The 18,076-nt window shown below is 44.7% G+C and overlaps 1 protein-coding gene and 1 pseudogene across 1 annotated transcript in view; both read left to right on the top strand.

The window, feature by feature from the left end:
- The window catches only part of agbl4 (AGBL carboxypeptidase 4), a 1,082,368-nt gene that overhangs the window by 824,496 nt on the left and 239,796 nt on the right, over positions 1 to 18,076 (top strand). The gene's annotated exons all lie outside the window — the stretch shown is intronic.
- LOC121289508 lies at positions 16,882 to 17,062 on the top strand (annotated as a pseudogene).

Here is an 18,076-nt window from a genome sequence, read left to right as displayed (position 1 = left end):
GCAGTCAAAAGCTCCCTACACCATGGGGAAGCCTGCTATCCTTGCAAAGCCGTGCATGTTCATCCTGCTTTTCTCTCCTTCAAGAGAAAATAACTAAGTCCTCTTTCCTGGTGTACAGTGTCTCGGTGACCTCTGATTTGTGTGATGGATGGCGAATTGATATATGTTGCTGGCTCCAGCCCGGAATAATCTGCTGGCATAGAAATTGAGAGCTACTGAAAGCGCCTTCCTCACCTTGCTCTGCAGCTGCAGGTCCAGTTGGAGGAGGCGACATGCTTCTATAACCACCTTCTTAGTGAAGCTCAGCTGTCACAGAAGTGCTCTCTGAAGGTGGGTGAGGTCTCCTTCTGAAAATCCACCTTCTGCTCTGTTAACTGCTTCTTCTCTCTGCTGCCTCTGCTCCAATTCAAGGGGAACTGCAACAAAACTCCCCATGACTTTGAGCAATTTGCTCTCAGTGGCCTTTCAAATCTACACCACTCCTTCCAAAGTTTCAGCACTATGCACTTCTGACTGAAAGAACTCCTGCCAACTCTTCCAATAACATAACTCTGCAGCAGCAAATAGATAGTCAAAGCACCTCATTGGAAAATTGAATTTGGTGATGCTTCTACATAATGCTGGTGTATGGTGGGGGGAGTGGGGTAGGAGGTGGTGTGGGGGGAGTGGGGTAGGGGGTGGTGTGGGGGGAGTCCCTTGTGCTGCTGAACATATGTTCAGCTGTGTGTGTTTACGAGAGATTATTAAGAGAAGCAGGGAGGTTCAAAGTGGCAGATTGGGTACCAGATGCTGTCTAAAGTCATGATCTGTCCATTGTGTGTGATTCTGGCATACCCATGGACCGCTCAATGTTGCACTGGAAGTCGTTGGAAATGTACCCCTGTTAATTTTTACCACATTCGTTTTCCAAAGTACCAAAATCAATGCCATCGCAGATCTGAGCTTTGAATTCAAAATGTTTACAATTCTGTCACAATTTTGGTCATCTACTGGCAATTATGGGTACATTCATGTATGCACCAATTGAGTGCATATTTGAGGCTAATTTAAGACCATGTATGCTTAAGTTACATCCTGCACACCTTAACAACCTAAGAATAGACGACTGAGAAAAGGATATTAAGTCCATTCAGCTCCCTGTATCCAGATCTTGTTTGATGTCCCATCCGGACCATTTGCAGATTTCTGCTGCCATCACTTTCTGCTTTCTCTGCATCAGGAGTTAATCAGTTTCCTTTTTTAATTAATTGCTTTATTTGTTGTCCGCATAAAGAAATATTAGCATACTTGCGGGAGAACACAATTGTTCACGGCCCACTTCAAGTTCAAGTAGTTTTGCTCAGTGAGCTGCATCCCATAAAATGATTCAATTCCTTTTAAGCATTTGAATTGAATCATTATTTACTGCACTAAGCTGATAAAGCCCAGGCATCTCCCACCATGGAATAAGGAAAATCAAGGAGAAAGTTGTTCCATGCCCATTCATGGACACCTTGAGGTTGGTTCAAAGATCAACATTGGTGGAGTTTTGGGAGTGGTTTGCATGCCTGATCATTTCAACTGAAGGATGTACATGCCCTTTAAGAAGGGGGAAATGGGCAAAAGTTATTGTGCAACAATCTATTTTTAAATGAAAAGCAAATAAACTCCACCACTGCCACATTCCACCAATTCTGTTACAACCTTAAAGAAATGTCAGTAGATTTTTTTTCAGTATCGCCTTCCCTTCATAAATCATAGTTATCTTAGGACAATTGATTTACGATTGTTAAACGCAATTGCTTCCTTCACTATCTTGCAAGTATTTTCCTAATTTAGGTGTCATGTTGAGAAGCCTTTATTGCTGAGATTGATACTGTGGTCTTTTTCTAAGAAATAAATGGTGCAATGTTGGTTTCTGTCAAACTTTTGGTACCACTGTAATAAGTTGCTTACGTATAACGCTGTTGATTTAACACAGTGCATAAAACTTTTTTTGTCATTGCAGCCATCACAATATGTCTTGCATCATCACAAATCTTATCTTTTCCTGTGTCAAACATCAGAGCTTCACACTGGCAGTCAGCCTTGTCATTGGGAGGCCTCACAAATCAACATTTTTGTACCTGAGGCATCCTTGTTTTAATTTACCACAGAGTGTTACAAAATGTTGTGTGCCCACAGAGTACCACATCTGCCAACACAAATGCCAACTTGTGAGCATGAGCAAAATTGCACAAATGCACACATGTTATTAGCATGCATGCACGTGCAGAATGGGTTCACACATGTATGAATAAGTAGAGTTGTTTGTCTTGGAATCTCTTGCTGGCTCAGTGCTGGTACTTATTAGTCTTAACAGTATAACCTATAATTCAAGGTCCTATTTCAATGTCAGTTTAATGGCGAAAATTGTTTCCAAACCGGTAAAAGTAAAGTTCAGGATGTTTTATTTACGGAATCTAAAGGTAAAATTGAAGACTTTAAAAGAGTGAGGATGACTTGATGAGAAACTTCAGGTAAGGTAAATAATGAAGATTTTACAGGAGGTGTGTGATGTGGAACAAGGTGAGGTGCCAAAAGGAGAAGGTAAAAGTGGAGTTAGGGAGAGAGCTTGATGTAATTTGGTGATAAGGCCACACCACCACTATAAAAGTCTCAGTGGTGGATAGTGGAAAGTATAGCCAGGTGGAGGCTTCCCTAAGAGACAATTGCGATCTCCCAGGAACCAAGTTAAGTCAAAATCAATGGAATAGTCCATGAAAGACAAAATATAGCAAGTTTGCAAGTCAACTGACATTCTGGAAGGAAATGTGAAGAGTGGTGGTGATTGTAGATAGAGTTTAATGAGGTGGGGAGGGTGCATGGGACTTTAAAAGTTTGGGACAATGGACCCCAGCAGGCACATTGATTGAGAAGATCAACAAGAGAGGAGGATGGAGCAATTGGAGGTGCTGCATCTCCTTTTCAAAACATTTTTATCAAATCTCTAATGCCATAATTGTTTTCTCTTACCATGTATAAATTAATCTGTTTGAGCTCACATTGTAATATATTAGAAATGTACAGGATACAAAATATTGACATTTCTGTCAGTCATTGTGATATCACATCTACAGGTCCAGTCTTTGTAAGAGCTATAGGGTAGGACAGTAATTTGAATCGATGTCTGACAATCATGCAAATGGAGATGCAATGCTGAGCTGACAGATATTTCAGTACTTATAGTTCAGTGAATACCAGTGAATATCATATTTGAGCTATTTAATCTTTCAAATATCAGTTAGAAGAAATAAAGTGTTTTGAATAGAAAATCAGTATTTTAAAAAGAAAATCATTGAAGGGTAAAGATTTAGGAATGTGGCAGTGATAAAGTATATTTATTTTGTGAAGAGGCAGCTTAATTCTTAACTTATTGCAGTAAAGTCTGTTATTGTTAGCAAAACACTGATGTCACTATTTGCAACTAGTTCACTATTTTTTTCTTTGCATGTCACACATGCAGGCAAAATAATAACTGAAACTTGGGGAAGGTGAAGATGTTGCAATGTTTGCCTCCTTTGCATAGGAGGCAAAATGGTTGTTTAAACCAGATTGTTGTAGATTTGTAGGTTATAGATTTGGATGGTTTATATCCTAATTCTAACTATGATTAGTATTTTGTAGTTATCACAGTTGTTTGCTCCAGGTGCAGCTTCTATTTGCTTATATTGCTAGTTGTCAGTGGGCAGAATGCTGTCTGATCTAACTGGATATGATTTATTAAATTAGAAACATCTTTGTTCTAACAAAAATTGTGCTGGAATAGACAGATGGCTGTTTAGTCAAGGTGACCAGAAGATCAAATTTCAGCCTATACACTGCATATTTTATCCCATGAGGGGCACGGGTTATCTCTTCTAATTAAGGTTGATAAAATAGCGGATAATGCCAGAAGCTTAGTAAATGTCACCTTCTCGGGGATGGCATATTTATTCCCTCTTATTTATTTTCTGGTTCCTATTACATTTCATATAAACCACTGCCCATATTAACCTCTATGTTGAAAAAAGAACTGTAGACCTCCATTGTAATTTATTTCAAATCAATAATATAAGACAGGCTCATTTTAGTACACTGGGAGCATATTATCAGGAGAACATAAATTTATTATTGCTTGTTTTAATTAATTTGTCTGCCTGGTTCTGAAGCAGCTTTGTAAGTGTACGGGAGTAAAATCTTTCAGCTGTGAAGGGGTTTTTTGAAAGAATGTTGTTGAAAGAACTAAAACCTTAAGGGCTGGGTAATAAAGATTATAAAACATGGCCTCAATTTTAACCCCAACCTCCATCCCCCACAGCTGAGGGGCAGGAGAGGTTTGAGAAACCCAATCTCTGTACCAGCCCCCACCACCTTGCTCCTCCAATCACAGCCAAAGCCTTTCACCCCATCAGCCCAATTGTGTCTCAAAGCCTTCAGCCTCTATTAACTGTCATTGACTATCCCAACAAGTCCCCAGCTGCAGTCTCCTGCTCCTTGGTTGCGACCTCCTGCTGCTTGTTTGTGGTCCCACCTTCTGGCCAGGATATCAGCTTGGCCAAGTGTCAGACGGGAGGCTTTTGAAGGTTAATTTAATAAGGCTCTGCTGATTAAGATTTGCAGATCCTCCATGTCTCTGGCCTTGCTGGATCCTTGATTGTCAAATTATTAGTCTTTAGATGTCTGACATTTAAAGATGAATTAACTGTAACATGTCATCTCACTTCCATAAAAATATTTTAAAGCTTTGTTCAAGATAGCATTATTAACTGGACAGCAAGAGATACTGATTGCAAAGGTGACATTAGAGAATGAGATATTTTTTAGCAAAATAAATTGTTTTTTTAAGTTAACTAACGGGAAATAAATTAACTTCTGTTGCTAAGGTTTGGAGTAATCCGAGACCAGATAGCTTATTTGTCAGGCTCTATATCTTTCTGAACACATTAAATTTGGCTTTTAATTATAGATTACAGAAATGGTTTTATTTATTAATTTTATGGCAAATTCTGTGCCTTAGGTTGTCACATTTTTAATCAAAAAGTAGATTTAAAAAAAAATTCTGGGTATTTATTCTGTCAGCTTTTATCTAAATGGTAATGCAGTGCGTGCTAACTGAGCATGGGGAAATGCATTTACTGAAGTACCAGCCGTGGCAGCCTTTAAATAACCAGATGCTGCTTTGAATTCAAATGAGGCATATGTGTTTAAAAAAAACTTCACGTTTGCAAATTCCTTGCTGTGATATTCTTTTGAGCTACATCTGAATAATGTTGTCCCGTATTATAGTGAATAAAAAATTAGCAACATTTTAAAATAATATATCTTCAGCAATCAAAACATTATTAATATTGCAAAAACCGTAATGTGTCCTGGCAATGTAATATCAGTGCTTGAAAGCTAACTGAGCTTGTTATGCAGCCATTCTGATTGCTAGATAAAGTCCAAAGCTGATCACCATGCCTAGTGCACACAGGACATACATGTAGTTAATACATAGATAGATAAATTGATTGATTCAGATCTGCAGCAATACCTTGGTTATTTGGTGGAATTGTGTCAGTCATAAAATTATTTCAAGGTAATATTAGAGGAAAAATCTGTTTGCTGTTCAGTTTCTGATAAATATTCTTCTCATATCAATGATCAGCATGCCAGAGAATCTATAAAGTGAAATGTCATTAAATGTGCAATGATAAAAAATGGTATTATCAATCAACTAGTAAGTAGTGGTTCATTGATTTTGTTCCATCTTAGCTGAAAATATGTGCTCTTCTCCAATGAGGAGACTGAGGGAATCAGTGATGTGTTTCCAAACATGAACTTGCTGTTGTGCTTTTTTTGGCTAATTACCATATGATGAAGATGCCATCACTTGAACCATTGTCTGTTAAAAATTACATGACAGACATGAATTCACACAATGCATCATAGCTACCAGTGGATAACATCTCTGATTTCTTGCAATAGTGTTGTGCTTATCGAACGACTTGGCAATCCCTCAACTGTCACGCCCTGAAGTTTTGTCAGCTGTACTATTTGTTCAGGAAATAGGTGCATTACTTGTTGTTTTTGTGCTGTCTTAGTGCCAAGATAAATTTTTAACAAACAGCCTCAGCAGTAGTGAGGATCTCATAACACGTCTGTTATCTTTAGCACGGACTGACATATGAAAAGTAACTTGTGAGTGTTTTACATCACTACATCTGTGACAAGGAAACAAATGTAGAAAACATTACTCTAAAAAGACGGAAAAAGGTAATCATTATGCTCTGTAACATTAATACAATTCAAATTGAGCTAAAACTATTATTACACAACAAATACACACATTTTAGTTATAAGATCCTAGATCTCTTACTCTTGAAAATAAAATAATTTTAATATTATTCATGATTTAATGATCCCCTGTAAGTGCTGCATCATCTGATCTTTTTCACTCCACAGATCATGGTACCAGTCGAATAAGATTTAATGCAATGAAGGTTGGCCAACCACCAGCAGAACTCTGATCCAGCTTCATATATTGACGTTCATCTAATTTGCATACATACACCCCAAGGGTTCCCACTGCTAAGTTTGGAGCCCACCATTGCCTGGCCATGAAATCCCAGCAATGCTGAATTATCCCAGCAGGATAATCACTGCAGTATCAGTAGAGGCAACTGAGTAGTTAAACAGGACAGATGTGCCCTGATAATTCACAGTCCTGAAACACAAAGGATTCTATTAAATGAAGAAGACTAACCCCATACTATGGACCCAAAGATCTAAGGGAATAATGACTCCAGTATTGCACTTGTGAACTGGGGCGTGTGTACACCCATAGCCTCTCAGCTGTAATTTGTAGGGTTAGCTCATTTATGTATTCATTGATGGTTTTGTGCTGCAAATCTCACATAAAATGAGGAATCTACCAGGGAGGTACCTGACAATTGGAGCAAACCCATTAAAAGGGCAAGCCTGGCTGAAAATTCTATAAGCGTGGCTTTGGAGCAGGCAAGTAGCAAAAGTGCTCAGCTGAGAGAGTTTGATTGATTTTGTGGCACTTTTACAGAATATCTTCCATTGGTAGATTAGTAGACATTGTAAAAGAAGCTAGAAGGGCATTGCAAAGAGGCAGAAAAGAAAAACATGCAATTTTATGAGACCAACCTATTAACTTTTCCAGATGGGATTCAGAAGAGGAGATGGAGGTGGCAATGCCATCTCTCTCACCCCTGAAATTGCAGAGTAGTGCTACAAGTAGTTCGATGATCTGGCAAAGGCAGGCAAGATTATACACGAGCTGCTGTACTCTTTTCCTCCTTTGCACCAAGAACACCAATGTATTGTTTGTGGTCTAAAATTTATAGCTGCATAAGTAACCCATTCGACTCTACTTGGTAACTCAGGATCTTACTTCATGGAGTCAATTTTAACAGGAGGCCAGATCGATGTGTATGAGCCTTGAAGCAGGATGTGCGCCTGAGAATCAAGAACAAAGAGGTCTTCTCCATGTCCTTCTGCTTCCTTGATCACAACCCCTGCATCATTTGCTCTTTCTCTTCTAGGGGCTAGGTCAGATATTTTCAGATGGGGGAAGTTAGATAATGTCAACGGTACCAGCTAATTCACATAACCCACTGAAACCAGAAGAGGGGGGGATTTGATGAGGATATACCATCATTCAGCGGAGGCTGACAAGAGGGCCACCTATAGCTTTGAAATCATCCGTCATGGGCCTGAAAATAAACACGTTTGACAAATGTCACATTTATGTATAGGCATGGTTTCCAAAGCTGTGCAGCACTGGCAGTTGTGATTTGACTTTAAGTCATAATTTCTGGGAACATCAGGGATTTTTTTTTTGTTGCAGAAATTGACAAGAGTGTGACAATTGCATTGGAATCTGTTGCAGCTTCCCACCTAGTGACCAGAAATCCAGCTGCAGCAGCACTAGCCTCCACAGGCAACCAGAGTGCAGTTCTGGTGGCAGTAAGGAACAGATTAGACACCAACCTCTGTATTGGTTTTCAGACCATGGGGACTGGGTTGCACGTTGCTGCCTCTGAAGACTGAGGGTGGAATCGTCCCTGATTTGCACTAAGAGCAGTAGTGGATGGGTAAAACACAATGTTTTACTTGCTAGCTGCAATGGCAGCTTTTCATGCCATATCATTCCAAACCCACTGTATTAATTATGCATTCCTGGGAAACATGCTGCTTCCATGGCAGTGAGCTCTCATTTGCCTGCCGTACCATCACCTCTCCGCTTCATCACGCTGGGCGCCATATTTAAAGTGCAGCCACACGCACATCTCTCAGAGCTTCCAGCCTATGACTGCTGCAAAGTTGACATGGCCCAGAAAGGTAAAAAGACTGCAACCGCCAGGTTCAATGATGCATCCCTCGAGTTCCTTATGGATGCAGTGGTGGCTTGCTGTGATGAGTTTACCCATACTCTCGTGGCAGGATGGGCAGCATCCTCACTAATCCGGCTTGGGAGGCAGTGGCAGCAGTGGTCAGCGTCAATGTCTTGCAAAAGAGGACAGCCATGCAGTGCTGCAAGAGGATGAATGATGTCCTCCGTTCCGCTGGGGTAAGCTATTCTTCTTATCTCTCTCAACTCACACACTCACAAACCCATCACACATCTACAGGGTCCTCATTCACAGCCAGTTCAAGGGACATCACCATTCACTCTCTCACATACACCTTCATTGTCCTCATCCTGTCCGTGGGACCACTCACCACTTACACATGCCAGGCATACTCATCATCTGGCCTGGCAGGTGTCCTGTTTACAACCTCTCAATTTCTATATATGCAGGACAAGCTGGCACACAAGAGAGAGAGGCCGCTTGCTAGTGGAGGAATGCCTGAAATCAAGGTCCTCACAGACTTTAAAAACAGAACCATCAGTTGGCTGGTGAAGATCTGGACCTTTCCTGTGCTGACAGTGAGGTTGGCGGTGCTCTATCAAGTGAGGCCCGACTCTGGGGACCTCTGCCGCCAGACAGCAACAAGACACGCCAGGGTGTGTCCAGGCAACGGGCAAGGGCAAGGAAGTAAAGGGTGTGCAGCAGCAACCCATACAGGAATCCCCTCCATGCCATGCTAAAGGGCATGGAGGGCATTTCCACAAGACAACACAGGTTGTAGGGCTCTGGCTCCCACAGCGGGTTCGGGATTTGGGGCCAATGTGGAATTCCGTCCAAAAAGGGATATGCTCGGATGAAAGACCACCGTGCACCTGCGCCACCTCGAGACCCAGAATGATGTCGGGGCTGAGCACAACTGCCCTAAGGTCATGGATGTCATTGGCCATGAGCCGGATGTCCACCGATGCACGCTGCGCTGACTCCTGTGGAATCATCCAGCCCACTCCTCCATCATCCAGCACGTCACCAATCCTGGTCACCCTGGCAGCCTCCATTCCGCTGACCGCCGAAAGTGGCAGAGGTGTGGATTCCTGAGCAACGGCTTTCTGATGACAGCCGCTACTCCTGATGGCAGAGAGCTGCGGCATGAGGCAACCATGTTCCAGACTTTGATTAGGTCTTGGTAAACGATGGAAAATGCCTGCAAGGAGCCACAAAGGGCCCTCAGGTCTACAAACAGGAGCTGCACGTCATAATTCAGGCCTTGCACCTGGCGGGAAAAATACATCACTGGGCACACCATCTCGGAGGATGCTCAACGTAAAGGTATCGCTTCAGGACTTGAAGGTGGAAAGTCAACACCTGGGTGCATATACAAACCAGCGCCTGACTGCCCTCCCTAAACGGGAGACTCAAGACCTCAGCAGTGACCTGGTGCAGCCTTTTGTCCCTGCGAACAGTAGAAATCGATGAGCATTCTCCGGATTTTTGTGACAAAATCTGGGGGAGAGGTCAAAGTGACCAGCTGGTACGAAAATATGGCGGCAATCAGTTGGAATATGACCAGCACATGACCCTGGTGAGACAGCACTCGGAGCAGTCCTGTCCAGTGCTGCAGGCAAGTGGTGACTTTGGTCTCCAGCTCTTGCCAGTTCACCGGCCAGGATTCTCGGCCAAGGCAGAGGTGGACCCCCAAGTAGAGGAGACTGGTCCTGCACCAGGTGAAAGGCCTGAGCTCCTCAGGTTGGGGGTACATCTGCCACTTACCGATTAGGAGTCCAGGACATGGCAGATCAGATCCCCCAGCGCATTCTCCGCAGGTCAGCCGAGTCAGTGAACATGAGGAGCATGTCATCAGTGTAAATCGAGAGGACTACCCCAATGCCCAGCCCACGCAGAAGCAATCCCGTCAACCTTTTCCGCAAGAAGTGCAGGAAAGGCTCCATGCAGATGGAATACAGTTGGCCAGACAGGGGGCAGCCCTGATGCACTCCTCTCCCAAAGTGAAGGGGCACCAACAGGGGCCCGTTAACCTTAACTAGACACTCTGCGGCAGCATACAGAAGTTAGATCCAGGTGATGTAATGCATTCCAAACCTGAATGCTCGAAGAGTGCTGAATAAATATTTGTGATCCACCCTGTCGAATGCCTTCTCCTGGTCAAGAGACAGCAAGGCACTCAACACACAGCCGTCTGGGAAAAGTGGATAATATCCCAGACTAGGTGGATATTATCAAAAGTGGTACGGCCTCGGACCGTGTAGGACTGGTTAGAGTGGATCATGTGGACCAGCATGGTGCCAAGGCTAGAAGACATTTCCCTGCCAAAGATCTTGTAATCCATGTTGAAGAGGGAGACCGGATGCCAGTTCTTAAGATGGTGGAGATCCCCCCTCTGAGGTAGTAGGGCAATGAGGGCCTTGTGCCACGAGAGCAGCATCGCCCCAGTCTCGATACTCTCCCCCAGGAGCCCCGCGTAGTCGTTCCCCAGGAAGACACAGAACGCCGTGAAGAACTCCACAGTCAGCCCATGCAGTCGTGGGGACTTGCCCTGGAGAGTAAGCTCCCCCAGACTTATAGGGTAGTTAAGCTTTCCGGCACCCTCCGGGCCAACTGTAGGCAGGTCCTCCCACAAAACTCTGCAAGCATCCTCGCTGGACGGATCCGGAGAGAACAGAGCTATGTAGTTAACTCTGGCAATGGCCCTGATGTCCTTCGGATCCAAGACAAGGGATCTGTCGTTGGCCAGCAGTCCAAGGAGCTGCTGACGGACCCCGTGCATTTTTTTCCAGCGAGCATAAGAAAGGGGAGCTGCATCATCTCCTGGAACTGGATCCGTGACCTAACGTACCCGCCATGGGACCTGACGAGTTGCAGGTCCTGCAGCGCGCCTTTCTTCTCTTCATACGCCAGCCGCAGGGCGGGGTCCACATCAGGCTCTTGGTTCATGCCTCCAGGTCGAGCACCTCTTCTCCAACTCCTCAACCCTGGATTTCCGCCTCTTTGTCTCTTTCTCACGTACTCCTGAAAGAAGACGCGGACGTGAGCCTTGCACATGTCCCATCATAGCCTCAAAGATGGGAAGCCTCCCTGCTTCCTTCTCCAGCCAGCCCAGAAATGACAGAACAAGTCCAGGAACCACTTAACCTCCAGCAGCAGGTTGTTGAAATACTAGCATGCAGATCCCATCCAAGCACAGGAGTGAGTTCTGCCCACACCAGACGCTCTGAGCATGGCTCCTGCTGCACAGAAGCCAATGGAATGCAGGACATGATAGCCTCGGAAAAGTAAAGGCGGTCGAGCGTGGATGCTCCAACTCCAGCTGACATGAAATGAAATGCTGGAGTCAGGATGGAGATGTCGCCAGACATCCACCAAGTCGAAGGACCCGACTAGGTCCCTCAACTTACTCATACCTAGACAATGCACTCGCCCACATTGATGAAGCCAAGATGAGTGGACACTTCCTCAAAGAAGCTCGCTTGCTGCTTCATGCCCAGGGGAGCATACATGTTCACAAAATGAAGCACTGCAACCCCTAGGCGCACATTAAGGAGCAGCAAGCAGCCTGGCACCGGCTCTTTGGCCCCCAAATCTCCGGCTGAAAATGTGGGCCAACAAGATACGAGCCTGTCAGTGACACTGTGCTCCTAAAGTGCTCAGGTGCTGAAGGCAGCCAAAGGATCAGGTGCTTTTAAAGTTTAATGGCTGCGTCTTTATGATATGACCCTGATCACAGAGCGCAAGAGAACTGCCCTCAGCCAGACAGGAGTCAGACATTCTCAGAGGCTATGTGAAGATATATGAAGTGTCCTCACGTTAGGAAATAGAGATAGTTTAAGTAAGTTATGTTTGTTATTGTGGGTGGGATACCACGTGCTCCCTCTTCAGCGATATCAACTCGCGAACTTGGCCCCGGAAGAGGTGCAGACAGTTGGGTCGGACAACCCCCTCGATCACCTATGGCCTAGACCTGTTAATGGCCAATTTGGTCAGGCCAGGAGCCAGTTCATGAGGAGGTCTTCCTCCGTCCTGGCTCCCCTCCGCACTGGGTGCCCATAGATCAGGAGCGTGGGGCTGAAGTGCAAAAACAAAAGCAAAAGGTTTTTCAAGAAACCAAAAAGGGCTGGCAGCCTACAATAACTAACATATGCATGGCCCACAAGGTTGCAAAAAAACACAAGCATCTTAGGAGTCAGTGAGCCAACACATCCTACAATTGAATGGAACTGCTGCGTGCAACACCCTCCAACCCAGGTCCCCAATGGAGAGTTGGGGGACACACCCAGAGAGGGCCCCCCCCCCCCCACTGGGGACCTCTACCACTGGATGGCAACAAGGCATGCCAGGGTATGTCCGGGCAGTGGGCGAGGGCATGAAAGTGAAGGGTGTGCAGCAGCAGCCCATACAGGAATTTGCTAAGATTGGTTGGCTCACAGTGTGACAAGCACCTGGGGGAAGTTGATGAGAGATCCATAGCATCTGATTGAGATGGCATTTGTCACTTTGTTTCAGAGAGTGGTGTGCCTGACTACGGATTGCCAATTGGTTTCTATGGAGTGTGTACTTACGGTGAACATTAAAGTATAAGATAGCTTTTGTAACTTGTGTTATCCTTACTTGTGGGTGAAGGAGTATTGTAATATAGTTAATCTTTTCTGGTTTAATAAACGTTTTATTCTTTTGTTAAAGTTCATCAGCTGACTCCTGTGACTGTTCAGTCGCTACTCTTCACGTATCTAAGCAAACAATTAAAAGTTAGGATCTATCAAGCTGGGTTGCACTCTGGGATCAGGCTTATTCAGGGGTAACATCAGCTGTGATCATAACACTCAATGCATGTCTTCATCATCTTCCTGCAATCGAGCGACTATTAGGGCTTCCACTGCATCTCCATGACAGAAGCTTTATTACAGAGGGTATCTGCCATGCCATTAGGCGGGCTGGAGTCAAACATTCATGGATGCAGTGTAAGGACCTTATGGTGTCTTCTCACTGTATGTCGTTGTCATCCTCCACAAATCTGGCAGCTATGAAGACCTCTCAGATGCACCTGCCTTGTCTGGCCAGTGCAAGGGCCTCATCGACATAATTTTTGCCATCGTGGACCTCTTCACCCTCATCACCATCAATGTCCTCCTCGTCGGAGGAGACCTCCAGCTCCTGCATCTCCTCCTCAGCCAGCTCCTCTCCCCTTTGCAGCACCAGGTTGTAAAGGACTATATTGCAGGCCTCCAGCATTCTGGTCCAGGCACCAGAATATCATTTTCAGCATCCCAATGATTTGGTCCATCAAGTTGCAAGTTGTAGCATGAGCCTTCAATCTGCTGCAGTCTGAGGCCACCGCATTGGTGTCATTAGCCACGTCCTCTGCGGGGAGCCCTTGTCCCCAAGGAGTCATCCCTGCAGTCTCTGTGGACCCTGGGAGACGTTAGGGATCATCAGAATGTAGGAGTCATGCACATTCCCTGGAAACCATGCGCAGACCTGCAGGATGCTTTTGTGATGGCCGCATACCAGCTGCACATTCAGCAAATGGAATCCCTTGCAGTTGACATAGTTGACCATGTGTTGCGACAGAGATCTGAGCATCACGTGAGTGCAGTCGATGGCACCCTGCACCTGTGGGAAACCCGAGATCTGGGCAAATCCAATCACTGTTGCATCCTGGGCGAAATGCATAAAGTTGTGTGCCCTTGCGAAAATGGAATCCATGACCTCATGGATGCATTTGTGGTTGGAGGCTTGTGAACTTCCACAGAAATCACCTGTGGAGCCCTGAAACAAGCCACTGATGTAGAAATTGGGCGCCACTGTCACTCTAACAACCACTGGCAGTGGATGCCCTCCACGTTCACATGACGCCAAATCCTGCAATAGCTGGCAGATGTGACTGACCAGTTTCCTGGACATGTGCAGTCTTCAGCGACATTGGTTCTCGGTCATCTGCAGGAATGGCGCAGTGGTATTCAATAGCGTAGTGGTATTTTCACTGGACTAGTAATCCAGAGACCCAACGTAATGCTCTGGGGACCTGGGTTTGAATCCTGCCATGGCAGATGGTGGAATTCGAATTCAGTAAAAATCTGGAATTAAAAGTCCAATGATGACAATGAAACCATTGTCGATTGTTGTAAAAACCCATCTGTTCTGGTTCACAGGAAATAAACCTGCTGTCCTCACCTGGTCTAGCCTCTAGACCCACAGCAATGTGGATGACTCCTACATGTCCATTGAACAATGGCAATTAGGGATGGGCAATAAATGCTGGCCTAGCCAGTGATGCCCATGATTGGGGAAAAAAAATGAAAGGCGGCATCTATAGGTCTAGCTAGGTGCTGACCAGCGATGGCTTGTTGTGGCTCTCCAGTGGCATATGTGGGAGCCCCAGCTGCCTCTCCCTCCAGACGGTGCTGCTCCTCCCTCTGTGCATTAAGGTGCCTATTGCTTTCTTCTCTGTTGCCTTTGTTGCCATGAGGCACATAGCTAGTTCACCAGGCCCATGGTCCTAATGTAGGATGAAAGAACGAGACATGTGGGTTAGCATGGGTGTACTAAGAACCTCCCTTGGTTAAGCCTAAAGGCCCCCTTAACGCATCCCGGAGAGTGCTGGCCACTACTTGGATGGCCAGAGTTTAGTACACCGCATGGCTGCCCGAAACCTCAACTTCCTCCACCTGACCAATTGGTGTCAGCTTTGCCCATTTGACTGCTTGCTGTGCTGTCAGCTCAGGTGCAGGCATTCTCCTAACAAAAGTCTGCAAAGCTGCACTGTTACAGTGAACCATGGGGGAGATTGGTTCAAACCCGAATGATGACATTGCAAGGGGCTTTGAGTGCCTCCATCAGGCTCCATGGCCAGCTTTAGCAAGGAGATTGTACAACGTGCCCAGTCGCCCAACTGTCCTGCAATCCACTAAAATGCTCATTAGTTTGCAGTCTGTGCCCAAGGGGTGAAAGGCTCTGGAGCATTTGGTGACACTTTGATGCCGCTGCATTGCTTGAGTGGGCAGATAAGCTAGAGGCCTGACTTCAATCATATCAATGTGGCTGCACCTGAACTGTCTCAGCTGCAAAGGAGCCTCACTTTATATGAGGTGTCCCTAATGCTTGGCTGCTTCCCTTGCCCAGCTCACAGGTACTTGTGCAGGACAGCATTTGCTCCCACCCCCAAAGTCGATTCAACTGCAGGGCAGACTTTTCCACCACCCCCAAAGTTGCCTCAGCCGCAGGGCACCTTTTGCCCCCTCGCCCCTCAACCTTGAAACCCAACAGGTTTCCCTTACAAGCACTCCACAACATTACTGTGCATTCACCTCTGAGTTCCCCTCAAAGTGCAGCTCGCCAAGTGCATGCCTTTTATATACTTCTGTGAAACATGTCTGCGTGCAATCACGTCGATGTGGGCAGACGATCCAGTGGTGGGGGGGGCGGGAGTTGTGTCCGGCGGACTAGCCTTATAGTGATATGCTGACGTACTACAATAAAGTTCCTGACATCCAATGGCGAGAAACGTGGCCTGCCATCGATGGGCTGAGCAAACTGGTTTCACAATGTCGTGGAACCGATTTTTGACCTTCTTGCTATATTGTCCGCTCATACCACCGAACATGCCCGACGCCAGCAGACACAGACGATTCCGCCCTTGGGCCCTGGTAGCTGACATTAGACCAGTCAGCCTGCTGATCAGTGGGTCACAAGGATGCAACTATCAGTAGCTCTCTGCCAGGAGCAAATAACCTTGAAAAGATGGCCACTTCAGTCCCATGAGCCTCTTAAAACACAGGAGCAACTAACCAGTTCTCATACTAGTCCTCAGATTGCATCTGAAGAAGCACTAGAAAAGCAGAAATAAAGGCATATTTAGTCACCCAGGAAACATATTATCCATAGTATTAGGAAAGAATAAACTGACTTTAGTTCATTTGCAGTTTGCTGTATAATGAAGAATGTGCACTTATTTGGTGCTTTGTTGTTCATAGAAATTAGAGCCACATAGGAAAAATGTGCACTTATTTCATGCTCACCTCTCCAGGCAGATACTTAAAACATGGATGGGCATGTAGGACTAATGAAGTCTGATTTGATGTTCTGGCATGAGAACTAGATTGAATGATTTGGCATTTATTTTAAATGAGTTTTGGGAAATTTGACAATTAAAAAGATGAGAGCACTTCCTTGGACAAGCGTACTATGATGTTCCTTTCAGAAATCGCTGAGGATCTTTGGAGTAGTGATCATCAAATGCTGCCTTATATATACTTCTGCTTTCAAAGCACCAAGTGCCACCTTCCCAGGAATGTCCATATTCAGGCTGTTTTTTGGTTTGAAAAGGCATGCAATGGAGAGTAGCTCAATTTAATGAGTTTGGATTGAATTATGTGGTCTTGATCTGTTAGCTTTTACATTTTTTTCAACATCTGGTATAATTTTGTTACATACATGCTACTTTATTAGGTTTCTCAAATGCTGCAATGCGCAGCTTAACTTAGGAAGAAAGATGTTTAGAATGTACAAATGGAATGTGGAGCCAGTTACACTTTTGCATGACATTCATTAACTTGTGGTTGTACAGTCAAAGGTGTTTGAGTCATTGGCATGTTAAAGTAACATACCTGCACTGTAGCCCCTCTGTTCTGATGTGAACAACCTGCTACTCCAGGCTGTTGCTGCCATCAGGTCTTTGCTGCTGTGTGGACACGTTTATCAAAATGCATCTGGTTTAAATATTGCAATGAAGTGTGATTCATCACACATTAGGGAATAAAGCGAAAAGATTAAATGATTACCTGTTCAATGTTGGATCTTCCTTTTATGAGGTAGCTGAAGGGCGAGATGATGTGAAATGCCAATCGCGCATGCGCAGCCATTCTTAGAATTTGTAAACCCTGCCCCCACTTTTATCAGTGCCCACTATTGAATTTCTTTTTGTACTTGGTAGTGAAGAGTGGCACACAATCTGTAATGAAATATATGTGAAAATATAGAACCTGTTATGTAGTTCAATGCAATTCCATGTCAGCTTAAAATTGTATGAAAAGTCAAAGGAGGGATGGGGCCACATTATCTCTTACTCCACCTACCTCATAAAATGAAGATCATTGGAGGGAGGCAGTGGCATAATCACTGGCTAGTATTCCAGAGATCCAGGGTAATGCTCTGGGCACCTGGGTTCAAATCCCACCACAGCAGATGGTAAAAATTGAATTCCATTAAAAAAAAATCTGGAATTAAAAGTCTGATAATTTGAAATAATGTGAGATTTTCAAAGCCAACTCTGGCCTCACAATGCCACCTCAAGGGATAACAGACCAAGTCAAATTTGCAGTTCCTGTAACACTGTTAATGCAACCCATTGATTGTTGAACATCTAAAAACAGCAACAATAAAGCCAAAACTCTGTTTCACCTGTTTATTTGTTGCAACTCCAAGCACATGTAGAACAGTCCCTTAATTAAAGCGGGCACTATTGTACTTTCTAGACCTGCAAAAGTACTGTTGCAAATGTGTTCACAGTGTCTTCATGGGCCTGTTGTAGAATGTAAAGTTTTTTCACTGTTCCATCCTATGTGTCGCATAATGTTCACTACTGGGATCATTGCTAAATTAACTTTAGATACAACTGCCATTCTTGTTGAATGAGGTTTGTATACCTTGACATTAATTCCAGCTTTGATCATGATGTGACATACCCATGTAGCTATAGTGTCTGTTGT

This window comes from Carcharodon carcharias, chromosome 16 (genome assembly GCF_017639515.1).
Source record: "Carcharodon carcharias isolate sCarCar2 chromosome 16, sCarCar2.pri, whole genome shotgun sequence".
NCBI lineage: Eukaryota > Metazoa > Chordata > Chondrichthyes > Lamniformes > Lamnidae > Carcharodon > Carcharodon carcharias.
The sequence above is the reverse complement of the archived record's forward strand: the minus strand, read 5'-3'. Positions and strand labels throughout refer to the sequence as shown.